Below are 16,459 nucleotides of genomic sequence, written 5' to 3' on the forward strand. Positions count from 1 at the left end.
AAACATACACACACGCCATATTCCAATGAGATACTGTATTGGTGTATAACTAGAGAGTGTAATTTTACACAAACACACTGAACCTTGAACAACACAGGTTAGGGATACTGACCCTTGCACAATTGAAAATCCACACATTAACTTTTAACTCCCTCAAAACTGAACTACTAATAACCTACTGCTGACTGAAAGCATTACCAATGACATAAACAGTCCATTAACACATATTTTGTACATTATATGTATTATATACTGTATTCTTATAATAAAGCAAACTAGAGAAAAGTGTTCTTAAACGTGAGACACCTATAACCAGCAAATAAATGGAATCAGTAATCAAACATCTCCCAACAAGAGTCCTGGGCCAGAAGGCTTCCCAGGGGAATTTTACCGGGCATTTAAACATGAGTTAAAGCCTATTTTTCTCAAACTGTTCCAAAAAACAGAAACAGAAGGAAAATTTCCTAACTCATTTGACAAAGCCAGCATTACCTTGATTCCAAAACGAGACAAAGATCCCACCAAAAATGAGAATTATGGGCCAATATCCCTGATGAACACGGATGCAAAAATTGTCAACAAGATACTAGCAAATCAAATCCAACAATACATCAAAAGAATTACTTACCATAATCAAATGGGATTTATTCCTGGGCTTCAGGGCTGGTTCAATATTCGCAAATCAAGCAATGTGATACACCACATTAATAAAATAAAGTATAAGAACCATATGATCCCGTCAATAGACGAAGAAAACGCATTTGACAAAATACAGCATCCATTCTTGATAAAAACACTCAACGAAGTAGGGATAGATGGAACACACCTCAACATCACAAAGGCCATATACAGACGACCTGCAGCTCACCTTTAATGGGGAAAAACTGAGAGCCTTTCCCCTACAGTCAGGAGCAAGGCAAGGATGTCCAGTCCTACCATACTATTCAACACAGTACTGAAGTCTTAGCCTCAGCAATCAGACGATAAAAAGAAATGACAGGCATCCAAATGATCAAGAAAGAGGTCAAACTTTCACTATTTGCCGATGACATGATACTTTATGTAGAAAATCCAAAAGACCACCAAAAAACTGTGAGAACTAATAAATGAACTGAGCAAAGTCAAAGGATATAAACTCAATGTACAGAAATCTGTTGCATTTCTATGCACCAATAACAAAGCATCAGAAAAGGAAATCAAGGTATCCATCCTATTTGTAAACGCATAAAAAACAATTGAGATACCTAGGAATAAACCTAACTGAAGAAATAAAACATCTGTACTCTGAAAACCATAGAACACTTATGAAGGAAACTGAAGAGGATACAAAGAAACGGAAAAGCATTCCATGTTCATGGAATTGAAGAGCAAACATTGTTAAAATGTCTACACTAGCCAAAACAATCTAGATATTTAATACAATCCCTATCAAAATACCACCAACATTTTTCACAGAGCTAGAACAATCCTAAAATTTGTATGGAACCACAAAAGACCCTGAATAGCCAAAGGAATCTTGAAAAGGAAAAACAAAACTGGAGGCATCACAATTCCAAATTTTAAGGTATATACAAAGCTGTAGTCATCAAGACAATATGGTACTGTCACAAAAAGAGACACATAGATGAACAGAACAGAACAGAAAACCCAGAAATGGATCAGAAAAACTATATGGTCAACACATCTTTGACAAAGCAGGAAAGATTATCCCCTGGAAAAACGATAGTCTCTTCAACAAATGGTGTTGGGAAAACTGGACACAGACATGCACAAGAATGAATCTGGACCACTTTCTTACCCCATACACAAAAACAAATTCAAAATGGTTGAAAGACCTAATATGAGACAGGAAACGATCAAAATCCTAAAGAACACAGGCAGCAACCTCTTTGACCTTGGCTGGACCAACTTCTTACTAGACATGTCGCCGAAGGCAAGGGAAACAAAAGCAAACATGAAATACTGGGACTTCATCAAGATAAAAAGCCTCTCCACAGCAAAGGAAAAAAACAAAACTAAAAGGATGCCTATGGAATGGGAGAAGATATTTGCAAACGACCTATCTGATAAAGGGTTAGTATTCATAATATAGATTTTGAAACTTATCAACCTCAACACCCAAAAAACAAGTAACACAGGTAAGAAATGGGCAGAAGACATGAATAGAAACTTTTCCAAAGACATCCAGAATGCTAATGGACACATGAAAAGATGCTAAACATTACTCATCATCAGGGAAATACAAACCAAAACCACCTCACATCTGTCAGAGTGGCTAAAATAACACAACTAACAACAGGTGTTGGTGAGGACGCAAAGGGAACTCTCTTGCACTGTTGCTGGGAATGCAAACTGGTGCAGCCACTCTGGAGAAAAGTATCAAGTTTCCTCAAAAAACTAAAACTAGAACTGCCCTATGATCCAGCAATTGCACTACCAGGTATTTACCCAAAGGATACAAAAATACAGATTCAAAGGGGCGCACACACACCCTGATGTTTATAGCAGCATTATCAACAACAGCCAAACCATGGAGCCCAAATGTCCACTGATTGATGAATGGATAAAGAAGATGTGATTTATAAATGCAATGGAATATTAGTCAACAAAAAGAATGAAATCTTGCCATTTGCAATGACGTGGATGGAACTAGAATGTATTAAGTGAAATAAAAGAAAACAGATGAAATATGGGAAGGGAGAGAAAAAAAAGAGGGGAAACAAACCATAAGAGACTCTTAATGATAGAGAACAAACTGTGGGTTGGTGGAGGGAGGTGGGTGACAGAAGGGCGAGGTAGGGGATGGGTACTAAGAGGGCACTTGTGATGAGCACTGGGTATTACTGTATTTAAGTGATGAATCACTGAATTCTACTCCTGAAACCAATATTGCACTGTATGTTAACTAAAATTTATATTAAAAAAAAGAAAGAAAATCATGAGAAAATACATTTACAGTACTATAACGTATTTATTGTAAAAAAAAAAAAAAAAAGCAAACTACATAGAAGTAAACCCACGCAGTTCAAATCCATGTTGCTTAAGGGTTAACTGGATACATAATTTCATATATATATCTTACATATTTCATATGGAAAAATCATACATAGGAAATAAATTACTTGATTTAAACTTTTTGAAAGGTTGAGATTAATAGATATGGTAATCTTTACCACAGCAGAGATTTCAGCTTTTTTTTTTTTCTGCTACCACACACTTTAGAGATATAATATACTCCTTTCAGAAATCTCAAATGGGGAGGAGAAGGTTTAATATAAAAGAGGCTCCCTCCTCATATCTCTTTGAGGGAAAACAACCTTTCTCCTTCCTATTTAAAAAATCTCTAATTCCTAGAATGTAAACAAAATGAACAAATGACAAGGATGAGAATACTGCAAACAGTACAAACACAAGCCAGTAAGCTTCTTTTAAGAATTTTATTTTACTCATTACTGTGTTTCCTAGAAACCCTATCACACTCTCTGGCACATAGTTAAGGATCAACGCATTGTAAAGAAAGAAGAGTAGGCTTGAAGGAGAGGCCATTTCTTCACTTGACAGTCATAGAAGAAAAAAAGAGTATGGGTATTGAGAGAGAAAACTTTTATTTTTTTATTTTGGAGAGTGTGTAAGCAGGGAGGGGCAGAGGGAGAGAGAGAGAGAGAATCTTTTTTGTTTATTTTGAGAGACGGAGAGCATGAGAAGGGTAGGGTTAGAGAGAGAGGAGAGAAAGAGAATCCCAAGATGGCTCTGTGTTGAGCCTGACCCAGAGCTCAATTGCACAATCCTGGGATCATGATGTGAGCTGAAATCAAGAGGGGGACGCTCAACTGACTGAGTCACCCAGGCACCTCTAGACAGATACTTTTAAAGTATCCATAGCTAATTCAGTGATCCTATATTATAATAAATAGCCTCAATGTCTTGAGTAAAATAGGAAAGAAATTCATTTATGAAAATAAGAGTAAGAGGAGGCAAGGGGGTTTAAAGATACAGAAGAAAACTGTAAATGGAGATCATATTACAAAAGAGATAATTAAAAGTATTACAATCCAAGTCCAAGCAGACATTGATTAAAGAAAAGGGCAAATCTGCTTATTTCTGTATCTTCTTTTACCATCACCCGCATATCGGAAAAAGCATAGAAAGGAGACCACATGGGTAATCTAGAAATGAAGGTCAGGACCCTAGCCTCAGTGAAGACAGACAGAAAAATAAGAGGTTACTGTGACACAAAATGGGTGAACACGTGGCTAGCTATCTCTCTGAAATGGTTTCTACAAAAGGTAATTTTAATATGGCTTAATATGGCATACTACAAAGCATTTTTTTTCAGGTTAGTATTTATCCTCAGCAATTATACTACCAGTTTCTTATATGGCAGTGTTCAAAATAAGACACTATTAATTAGTGGTTTTGAAAATCAATTCTCTGAACTAGACAGAAACAAGTTCCTCAATCAGCCATGAAGACATGCTTTGGCCTAGAGAGGAACGAAACATGAGAATATCAGGAAGGATAAGCACAGTTCTGTGTTCATGGCCAAATCAACCTAACACAGTATTAGGACTGGAATATGGCATTAACTGGAGTATAGGTATTAGGCTAATTTATAGGACATGAGTCATCAGTTCATTTAACAAAGGGTATCTACCAGCTATCAGATTGTAATCATTTCGTATCAAAGTTGCACTTAAACCAAGGGAGAGAAATTTTACTCAAGTCAAGGTTTTGACAAAATTTTACCTTGAAGTACAATCTGTCTGAATTTAGGAAAAAGAAGTTTCTTTTTCTAAATCTGTTACTAAAATCTCCTACAGCAGTGAGGCTGAGCTCTACTTTTCCCTGAAATCAATACCAGATATCTAACTATATTTAAATACACATCAATTAAATATGGTGGTATACAAGGTATAATTATCAAGCTGACAAAGCCCTTCACCTCAGGTAATTTTTAAACGGAGCAGTGCTTCTTTGACTGGGTGTAGGTGAAAGGCAGGTAGTAATGGAGAGGAAGCTATGTGCATGTTGAACTACATATAACACAAGATTCAGAGTAATAAAAGTTAAAAATAACACATACATAGTGCCTCAAAAGAACATATGGGAGAGAACACTTCTGGTTTATGTTTCAAAATGAAACATGATTTTAACAACAGGTTCTTGAAACATGTGTCATACGTAATAAGGGAGAAAGGAATAGTAAATGGTTATTCCTGTTTGAAGAAATATTATAAGACTTGAAGTGAGAAACTTGATGAAAATTTTAGGGAACACTCAGTTGTTTGAGTAGGGTTAATCCTGTGTGTTAAGAAATGGTGAGGTAAAATAGGAAAAGCTTTATCCATTTCATCTTTAAAGGTTCTTTTTGGCACACACAGGGGATTAAACATGTAGGAGATTAAATGAAATTTTATTATTCCTGTGCTCATCAGTGTTTGTGGCATCCCCTGTTATTGTTGCTTATCTATTTTCTTATCGTTCTATCAATTATTAAGTACATATATAATTTGAAACTGCTATGTTTTCCTTTTGAACTGAGCTTTCTACCTTCATCAAGTCTTGGTTTTTATATCCAGTAATATTTTTTTTGCTTTAGAATGTATTATGAATAAAGTTACATCAGTGAAAAATAAAAAGCAAATGGTGAGGTAAGAATTAAGGCAGAATGTTGTTCCACTGTACCCTGTATGTACCTTAACACACCTTTTAAAAAAACAAAAAACAAAAAAATTATCAAGTGGATTTGTAATTACTTATATAGAGTGCCTCTCTTACGAGGATGAGCTCCTCCAGGGCAAGAGTCCAAATCACTGATTTCTGTATTCTCAAAGCCAAGGCTCGGCACATGCCAGGTATTCACTAAATGTTGTTGTTTTTTTTTTTTTTTTCAAGTAATTGCTGACTGAACAAATGAATGAACAGTATAGTAGGACCAGATCAGAGAGTCTTAAATGCTTATTATTTTATTCAGTAGGAGATTAAATGAAAATAATTTATGCAATGTCACATTTAAGGGACAGTTAATTCCTAGGAAATAAAAAAATTAAAATTAATTAGAAAATTAAAACAAAAAACTAATCTAAAAGCCCTAAAAGTGTTAAAAGTATACATAATCCAACATGGGCTGAATGAAATTGTATTATTAAATTCTCACAACCTATTAAAAGTAGAGTATTTCCACCACTTAAGGTTATGAATTTGGCTTTAAGATATAAACAGCTGAACTGCTTTGTGTACTTCTTCATATTTTAAACAGTTTTCATCTGTATATTTGAAGTTAAGAAATTAACAAATGACAACATGAAAAGTATTCTCGGGACCTTCTCATTTCCCCCTCAAGTCTACATTCATAACCTCTGGGGATCCTTTATGACATTCCAGAAAAAAAAAAAAAAAAAAAGATAATTTTCTTAAGCTGAACTTGCTTTGCTTCTCTAAATATATATTTTAAAAGAGAGGTCAAGAAAATAACAAGACATGAGGTGCCTGGGTGGCTCAGTCAGTTGAGCATTTGACTCTTGATTCTGGCTTAGGACATGATCTCATGGTTCGCAGGATCCATCCCTGTGTTGGGCTGTGTGCTGACAGTGCAGAGCCTGCCTGGGATTCTCTCTCCCCCTCTCTCTGTGCCCCTCTCCTGTACTTGCTCTCCCTCTCTCAAAATAAATAAACTAACATTAAAAAAGAAAAGAATGAGACAATATAATCTTAAATCTTCACATACGAGAAGGGCCCAATATCTTTGAATATTTCAGGACTCCATATGTTGCCTAAAATTCACATTCTTGAATTCTCAATTCTTAAAAATTCCTATTTTCTGAATTAAGCCATAACCTAATACTAAATGAGTAATTATAATTTTTCTCTCCCTCTCTTCCAGATATTATTACTTTATAAGATATTTGATAGTACCAAAAAAAAAGTGACAAGTTGACTATAGAAGACAAATTAAAAATCAACTTCCTGATAACCACAACTGAAGTATTAAATGCATCAAAAAACAGTAAGACAATGAAATCTGAAATCAACTATCTTGCCCAAAAAAACATTCAGTAGTTTGCCTTAAGAGGACACAACTTAAAATCCTTTAGTTTCAGATCTTTGCCCAAACTTAACTTTCCACTTTTATTTCTCCTCAGTCATCCTCAACTGCAGCCAAGCCAGACCACTCACCTTTCATTACCTATACTCACTGGTTCTCTTTTATTTTATTATTTTTTTAACGTTTATTCATTTTTGAGAGAGAGACAGAGTGCGAGCCGGGGAAGGGTAGAGAGAGGGAGACAAAGAATCCGAAGCAGATCCAGGCTCTGAGCCATCAGCACAGAGCCCGATGTAGGGCTCAAACTCATAGACCGTGAGATCATGACCTGAGCCAAAGTCTGACACTTAATTGACTGAGCCATCCAGGTGCCCCATGGTTCTCTTTCTTTAGAATGCTCTTTCATCCATGTCTGCCTAATGAATCAAATCTGTTCTCTAAGGTCTAGCTCAAACTCCAATGGACCCTTTCTTACATTGTCTTTATCTGTTACATGATCTACTTTCTTCCTCACAACTTTTCCTAACTTCTTCAGTCCAGCCATTTCTTATTCTTTTGAACTAATCAAGCATTTATTATTCAGTCCTTCATTTGGCACATTATTATTTGCTCTCATTCTCTCAGATAAATATGTACAGATAAAAAGTAACTAGTTTTGGAGACAAGAGTAGTTACTCCGTAACTATGGACAAGTCTTAATAATCCCTTGTAAAACATCTTACTATGAATAATTCATGAGTTTCCCCAAGTTAAATTAACAAGCTGTTTTATTTCTCCACTGTTACTGTATGCTTAGAAGACAAATTATAATGGCAGACTTGCCACAGTATCAATTAAAAAAATACCCAGCATCTCTTCCAAATATATATTTTGAATACATGCAGTTTACCGTACATGCATTATACCTCAGTAAAGCTAAAAAAAAAAAAAAAAGTAAGGCCCTTGCTCTCCATCCAAAGAATTTTTGGATGAAATATTATGGTGTGGATAATTATACTGAAGACTGTATTGCTTGATAGTATGGCCCATACAAGAGTTGACTTGAGTTTCTGGCTAATGGAAATACCATGAGGCTACAGTTATGTTGGGATACACATAAATTGCTAACTTTCCAGCCATTTCTTAACTAATTTCTTAATTATGTACCACTGGTGGTAAAAGGTGATCAAATCACCCTCCACAAATAATTAGTGCACATTCTTTATACTGAGTCAAATATGTTGCTTTCATCTTAAAGACAGTCACATAATTAGCAAATTAAAAAATCTTAAAACTTGAATGGGCATCTCTGATACTGGTATAAAAGTACATTTCTCAGGATGCCTGGGGTGGCTCAGTAGGTTATGCATCCGACTTGGGCTGGGCTCAGGTCATGACATTACAGTTCGCAGGTTTGAGCCCTGCATCGGGCTCTGTGGTGACAGCTCAGAGCCTGAAGCCTGCTTTGGATTCTGTCCCCCTCTCCCTCTGCCCCTTCCTGGCTTGCACTCTGTCTCTCTCTCAAAAATAAACAAACATTAAAAAGTTTTTTTTTAAATACAGAATTCTTACAAGTGCCTGACTTAAAAATATTCTCAAATCCCCCTGACCCCAAATAAATAAGAACTAATGGTATCACATTCTATCCTTCTTCTGTAACATAGCCTTGGAATCTGAAAGTACTTCTTCCACCCCCACCCCCTACCCTGCCATTAGTTCTTGCTCCTAGTTCTCAAGTATGAAGAACATGTTCATGAGTTTCTCCTCTCCTGTCATCAAACTCAAAGGGAAGCTCAGTTTTGCTCACTGCCCTCCATCCTGAGACCACCCAACTTCCAGAAACTTATTTCACTTTGCTATCCCATACTCCCTTGCTCCTAAGAACCTAACATGCATGTTATAAAATACTCCTCTATCATTACTTTAAGGAGAAGGATGGTGTTAGCCTATCAAAAGAAATTATTCCTCTCCCATTTTAACTTGCAACTCACTGTCCCATTAAAACAATGATAATGGGTTCTGGGTTACAGAGAAACACCAGCATTCTGCTAGAATAATATAAATGTGCTTGACCTTGAAATTGTTAAAAACGTATTTCCAGGCCTTTTTCTTGGAGATTCTGATCTAGCAGATAGCAAGTGTGTATTTAAATACTCTAGGTTAATTGTCAGTAGCATAGCCATGTAATTTATTGTCCAAAGCAGGGCACTTCAGAGTGAAAGAGGCTACTTTTATAAGTATGCCAGAACAACAGGCATCAACAGGGACTGTCCTAGGCAAACTGGTGACTATCCTATTTATCAGGTAAGTTTGGAAAACACTGATGAATTAGTCTCTCTCCAATTCTCCAATATAACATACGTAATGTGTTCAAACATACAATGGCATTTTATGTGACAAATAGAGCCTAAATACTGAGTAATTATAGAGTTCATAAAAGGTATACAAACAACATCTAGATATCAAGGTCTACATAAAATCAACAGGAGCCAGTAATAAATACATGAAAAGATGTTCACCATCTTTAATCATTAGAAACATGCAGATCAAAACCACAAGATATTACTACACAACGACTAAAATGGTTACAATCAAAGACAGACAATGACAAGCACTGGGGAGTATGTGGAGAGACTGTAACCCCCTCATATTGCTACCAGGAATGCAAAATGGTGCAGCTACCCCAGAAAACAGTTTATCAGCTCCTCAAATGGTTAAACACAGAGTCATGATATGACCCAGCAATTCCATTCCTGGGTATATACCCAAGAGAAACGAAAACATACATTCACACAAAAACTTGTTTGCTTATAATTACAGCAGTGTTATTCACAATTGCCAAGAAGTAGAAATAACTCCAATGCCCCTCAGTTGAGGGATAAAAAAAATGTGGTCCATACAGTGGCATATTATTCAGCCACAAAAAAGGAATGAAGAACTGATTCATGCTACAATGTGGATGATCCTTTAAAAACTATGCTTAAAAGAAAGTCACAAAAAGTGGCATACTGTACGATGCAAATCTACAAAGACTGAATGTAGGTTAATGGTTCTCTAGGTCTGGGGGAGGAAGAAAGGACCACGGAGCATGACTGTTAAAAAAACAAAAACAAAAAACCCCCATATTCACTAAATAGGCTTCATGTCCAGCATGGAGCCCAATATGGGGCTTGAACTCATGACCCTGAGATCAAGACCTGAGCTGGATCAAGTGTTGAACACTTAACCGACTGAGACACTCAGGTGCCCCTCTTTTTGAAGTGATGTTAATGTTCTACAATAAGATTATGGTGGTGACTGCATAATTCTGTGAATATACTAAAACCCAATGAACTGTAAACTTTACATGGGTGAATTTTATGGTATGTCTGTTATATCTCAATTAGGCTGTATAAAAATACCAGTAGGAAAAAACCCAAGACTGGCCAATAAATTTCAACACGGTTTATATGTCAGATTATATAGAAACAAACAAAAACACCCATGCCACATCTTGAAATCTTATGGAAATTTTTAACAGTGCTTGATTGAGAGCATCTGACCTACTCATACTCAAATGCATATTTATGAAAACCAAGTCCAACTCCTTAGTACCTTTAGGATCTTAATACACCTGACTTGTATTCTGGTGCTCCTCAATCCCCAATATCTGCAACACTGCACATCTCAATTTCTGCCTACTCCCTCCTTTCATGGCAATAATTTATAAACATTCTTGTGAACCTGTATTGTTGAAAACTTATGTAAATCACTGCTGTTTGCTTTTGCCAGAACACATTTATTGAGATCTTGAATTGGATAAATCTTACCTTCCAAAAAAAAAAGTAATCAAATTCTGTAATTCATTTCAGTGTGAAATATACTGAATTTCCTCCAGGTTGGATAAACTTTAGTCAGAAAGACCATTCCAGATATAAAGAAAAATATTCCAGATAACCAGGAAAACTATTCATGGAATAGATGTCAAGCACTTTTTTTTCCATTATTTACAAATAAAAAATGGAAGTTTTTATTGAGTTCTAAATTACTACTCCACGTTTTCCTTCTTACTGGAAAAGCTCTTCATCAACCATTCATAATTTGACCAATTTTTTTTTTTTAAAGCTATTTTGTAAATGTGTCACAGACACAGGTGACAACCCTACTTTTTTGTAGAGGGACTTAATCTGAATAAAGTGATGAGTTTTTCAGTAAATCTGAGCTGTTTTCTGGTAATTTTACAAAAATGAAAACCAGCCCCCTGCTGCCCATGGGAAATGGGTCAGAGAGAGAGATGCTCTTTCAGTTTACCCATGATTTCATCCATCTTGTCACCTGGAATCAACATCACAGTTTGCAAGGGCTTCATTGGGACGTCGTCAAAGGACCACCTGCCTCCCAGACAGGTGTCGCTCTCTTCCTGCACCGAGTAGTTGGACTTCAAGATTGCCTTCTCATAGAAAAAATTCTTCCTCTGCACTTGCGAACATTAACTCATCTTTTTCTTGGCTGCTCCATTTCTTTTTGGGATTGTTTTTTCCAGCTTCCACAAACATCTTGCTAATCAGAAGGTAGAAGGAACACTCTCCACACAGCTTGTTCGTTCCGTGTGCCTCTGCCAGTTCTTTCTGGAGCTGCTGGTGCATGGGCAGCGCGATCTGAGGAGGAACGTTAATGAACCTCTCGCTGAGGAGAAAGCCCACAGGCTTGGAGGCATCGTTGAAAAGCGTGTCCAGCTTTTCAACCGAGATCTTTCCACAGCTCTTCTCACAGGAGCTCAGGATCAACTCTTTAATTTGTTCAGCACACTGCGTACCCTTTCAGTTAAATTTAAAAGACTTATGAATCCAAAAATCTCATCTTCATCCACATCGTCATCACTGTCTTCTGAAACATCTGTTTGCTTAATCACACTCCCGATGTGGTTTTGTTGAATTAAGAAATCAGTTAGTTCTGCAATGTTCACAGGAGCCTTCAGGAAAAGCTGCTGCAGTTAACTTCTTAATTCTGTCATAATCATTATCTGAGATGGAATACGCTTCAAATTCAACATTCACTTCCTCGTCGACGCTCTCGTCTTCATCCTCTTCTTCGTCACTGTCTTTATCGTCTTCGTCCTCATCCTCCACTTCATCTTCCTCTTCTTCCTCATCTCATGGGACCGGAACACCTGGAACCTGTGGAGCCCCACTACCCAAGGCATGCCACTTGGGCCTGGACGCCATACAAGCCTCTGTCAAGCACTTTTAACAACAACTAGCAATTAATTTTAAAATGTTCTACTTCACAAAATGTACTACATTAAAAAAATACATCCTGGTTTACAAAATAAGACATTATGTTTTTTTCTGTAACAACTTCCCTAAAAGCCACTTTTTTAAAAAGTTTATTATTATTACTATTATTATTATTATTATTTTTATTTTGGGAGAGAGAGAGTAAGCAGGGGAGAGGCAGAGAGAGAGGGAAAGAGAGAGAATCCCAAGCAGGCTCTGCCCTGTCAGTGTAGAGCCTGACACAGGGCTCAAACTCAACTCAGGAACCCTGAGATCATGACCTGAGCCCAAATCAGGAGTCGGAAACTTAACCGACTTAGCCACCCAGGCATCCTCCCTAAAAGCCACTCTTAATACACAATCTAAATAAACACAGTATCTTTGTCATGAAAAAAACACCAGACCAACAAGCAAATGTCATTCTATAGCTACTCAGTGACTTTACGCGGAATTTAAATTTTGGATTAGATCAAGTCAGTGAGTTAAAAAGAATGTACTATGCTTTCCATACTATTACAATGCATATTTTCTCACCAGTAGACACACACAAACTCTTGCACAGTAGACATAAAACAAACTCTTTACTAAATAAACTGAAATTATTTTTCAGTTATATCATAGGCAATGTATGCTGACTTTTCAATTTCTTAATTAGCTCACTGAGTGGTGTAGGCTCATTTATAACTTGGTCATAAACACTAGCATTTGAATCAGGAGGGAAGGAAGGTCTTCTAAGTACATAAGTAGTTTCGAGCAAGTAACATTAGAATGTCTAGAAGAATAAAGCACCGAGTCTGTAGTAAGCATGATAAGCAATCTATCTTGAAATATTCCCCAATAAACTTGCCTCCATTAAGTTCTGGGGCCAAAAAAAAAAGGGGGGGGTATATTAATTGACCTGATTAATTCCTTTATATTTGGTATAGTACAAAGTTGGACTTGTAGTTTAGAGATGATTCTTGAAGTCCTGGCCAGGCCGTTAACTTAGTATCTTTGAAGCACAGGATGTCAGATGAAAAGCTGTGAGAGAAATGAGATCAAGACAAGAATGCTTGTATTCTTTATAACAAGGCTTTATGATAGGATATGTAAAAGCAATTCAGTTAATGTTACCTGACCACCAACTTTCACTTGGTTCTGTATTTTGCATTTAGAAGGTTTAAACCCCACGTTATCCTTGGAAATGCATATATTGATATATTTCATTAAAAACCACCAAGTGAGACTCTTCTTTTTCTTTTCAAAACATTTTATTTTTAAGTAATTTCTACATCGAATGTGGGGCTTGAACTTAAAACCCCAAGATTAAGAGTGGCATGCTCTACTGACTGAGCCAGCCGGGCATCCCTGACTCCTTTTTCATAGCTCATTCTTTAAGCTGCCCTATCTTTAAGCTAATTTGTTCAATGATGAGAGGAAAGGAGAGAGCAAGTAGGAAGTAGAGAAAGCAAGAAAAGGAAATGGAAGCTGCAGCCATTTAGAATATGGAAATTTTGACTCAAATGGATTTCTACTAAGTCATGAGCTTCTTGAAGGCAGAGGTATGTCTTTAAGGACAGAAGCAATTTAATTAGTAGCCATTTCTGTGATCTTAGTGGAACTTGTTTGTTTCACAAACAAGAACATCAATTATCCCTTATCTTAGTACCAGCATTTCTGTAAGCATTTTCACAAATGCCACATAAACCAAGAGAAAACAACATGAGAAAAGATGAATAATTTCCTTTCTAAAATTAAAGTACAGGTGTTAGATGCTAATAGAGTCCAAGTGGATATGAACTGTATTTAACATTTAAATCAATCCTCTTAAACTGTCACCTATCTTATTACTGGACTTTCCATTTCAGTAGTTAGGTAGACTCAACTGAAAAGTTGTGTAGCAGCTGCAGAAAAGCCATCAAGCAATTTTCATGTGCCACAAACACAGCTTAAAAACTAGACTACAAAAGACACTTTACACTTTTTAAATTTTAAATTTCAAAATCAGCATTCATTAGGTATAAAATTAACACTCACAAAAAGCCATGGAATGTATACACTGGACCTTATACCAGGTTAACCCTTTCATGTAATGTAATATGGCAACCAGAAAATTTCATTCTTTATTTACCTTAAAAATTTAATAAAACTTTAGAGTTGGAAAAGGCCTTCTAGATCATGAATTTAAGAGTTTAAACTTGGGTCTTTAAAATTCCAAAACAATTACAAGTAGAAGCAACATTCTTTATTTAAAAATAAACAAAACACACAGTACTCTTGCATAATAGACACAAAACACAACACAAAACATCATGTCTCTCTGGATTAAAGAATGATTCATATGAAAGTTAATGTCAAACTAATATATTCTTTAAAAATGACTACCTCTAAAATCAGTGCATATGCTGAAATGCTAACTTCTAGGAAAAACCTACACTTAATTACATCTAATTAACATAAATACCCAATTACCTAAAGTCAGTCAATGGACTAGGAAACACAGGTTAATCTTAAAATTTCAATAAGAATATTCAAAACTTTGGGGCGCCTGGGTGGCGCAGTCGGTTAAGCGTCCAACTTCAGCCAGGTCACGATCTCGCGGTCCGTGAGTTCGAGCCCCGCGTCAGGCTCTGGGCTGATGGCTCGGAGCCTGGAGCCTGTTTCCGATTCTGTGTCTCCCTCTCTCTCTGCCCCTCCCCCGTTCATGCTCTGTCTCTCTCTGTCCCAAAAATAAATAAAAAACAAAAAACAAAAAACAAACAAACAAAAAAAAAGAATATTCAAAACTTTAAAAAAGGGGAATGATTTTATGGTTGGGTCAGCACAGCATGTGACTCTTGATCTCAGGGTTGTGAGTTTAAGCCCCATGTTGGGTACAGAGATTATTTTTTACAAAACGGAGATGATTTTAAATAATCTTCCTACCTGCTCTTTGTATTACTAAGAATAGCAAGAAATGAAAAAGTTTGACAGTATTCTCAGCTAAATTGTGATTTAATATTATATTGACAAAAATTCAAGAACTAGGAAAAAATGGAATAAAGAAATAAATGAATGGATTTTTGTGCTATAATTAATATTCCATGTTAGTAGGTGTTTCTAATTTCAAGATTTAAAACTTCTTGGGGAGCCTGGGTGGTTCAGTCAGTTAAGCATCTGAGTCGTGATCTTGGCTCTGGTCATGATCTCATGGTTTGTGAGATTGAGCCCTGAGTCAGGCTCCATGTTGATAGTGCAGAGCCTGCTTGGGATTCTCTCTCTTCGTCCCTTGCTTCCTCTCACTCTCTCTCTAAATAAATAAATAAACAAACTTTAAAACAAAAAACAAAGCAAAACAAAACTTATTCTCAAATACTCTGAGTCAAACAGCTTTATTTATAAAAGCTAAAAACCAGGAACAGCACAGGGGTGGCAATCAGTAGAAGAGAAAAACGAATTGTATATTTATGCAATAAAATTCTATTCTATAGTAAAAAAGGAAACATTCACACATGTAACAATGTAGATAAATGTGAAAAACATGTTGAGTTAAAGAAGACCTACACAAAAGAGTACATATTGTATGAATTCATTTATACAAGGCCCAGCACTAGAAAACATATGATGAAAAAGAATCAAAACTTTTGGTTGTTGTTTATTGGCATTATGGTAATGTTCTATACCTTGACAGACACCTGGGTCTATGTATACAACTTATTGAAATTTCATTAAATGGTTAAGTTCTTGATTTATGCATTTCTATGTGTATATTTACCCATTAAAAAAAAAAAATCAAATACTGACTGAACTCTAGCTAATTACATGAATGCCAAAGTGTTCAGGAGTGAAGTGATCCCTGAAATTTATTTTGAAATGTGTCAAAAAAAAATGAGATGGATTGGGGTACCTGGGTGGCTCAGTCGGTTAAGTGTCTAGCTCTTGATTTCGGCTCAGGTCATGATCTTACAGTTTGTGAGATCGAGTCCTGTGCTGGGCTCCAGGCTCACAGCACAGAGTCTGCTTGGGATTCTCTCTCTCTCCCTCAAAAATAAATAAATAAACATTTAAAAAAATGAGATGAGGGGTGCCTAAGTGGCTCACTCTCGGTTTTGGCTCAGGTCACAATCTCTCAGTTCGTGGGTTCGAGCCCTGTACTGGGCTCTGTGCTAACAGTGTGGAGCTTGCTTGGGATTCTCTCTCCCTCACTCCGTCTCTGCCCCCT

General features: G+C 36.4%; 1 protein-coding gene and 1 pseudogene across 13 annotated transcripts in view; both read right to left on the reverse strand.

Moving 5' to 3' along the window:
* Positions 1-16,459, reverse strand: part of R3HDM1 (R3H domain containing 1) — a 205,344-nt gene that overhangs the window by 177,093 nt on the left and 11,792 nt on the right. The gene's annotated exons all lie outside the window — the stretch shown is intronic.
* LOC125911663 (BRCA2 and CDKN1A-interacting protein-like) lies at positions 6,397-13,150 on the reverse strand (annotated as a pseudogene).

Source organism: Panthera uncia (assembly GCF_023721935.1).
Source record: "Panthera uncia isolate 11264 chromosome C1 unlocalized genomic scaffold, Puncia_PCG_1.0 HiC_scaffold_3, whole genome shotgun sequence".
In the NCBI taxonomy this organism is placed as follows: domain Eukaryota; kingdom Metazoa; phylum Chordata; class Mammalia; order Carnivora; family Felidae; genus Panthera; species Panthera uncia.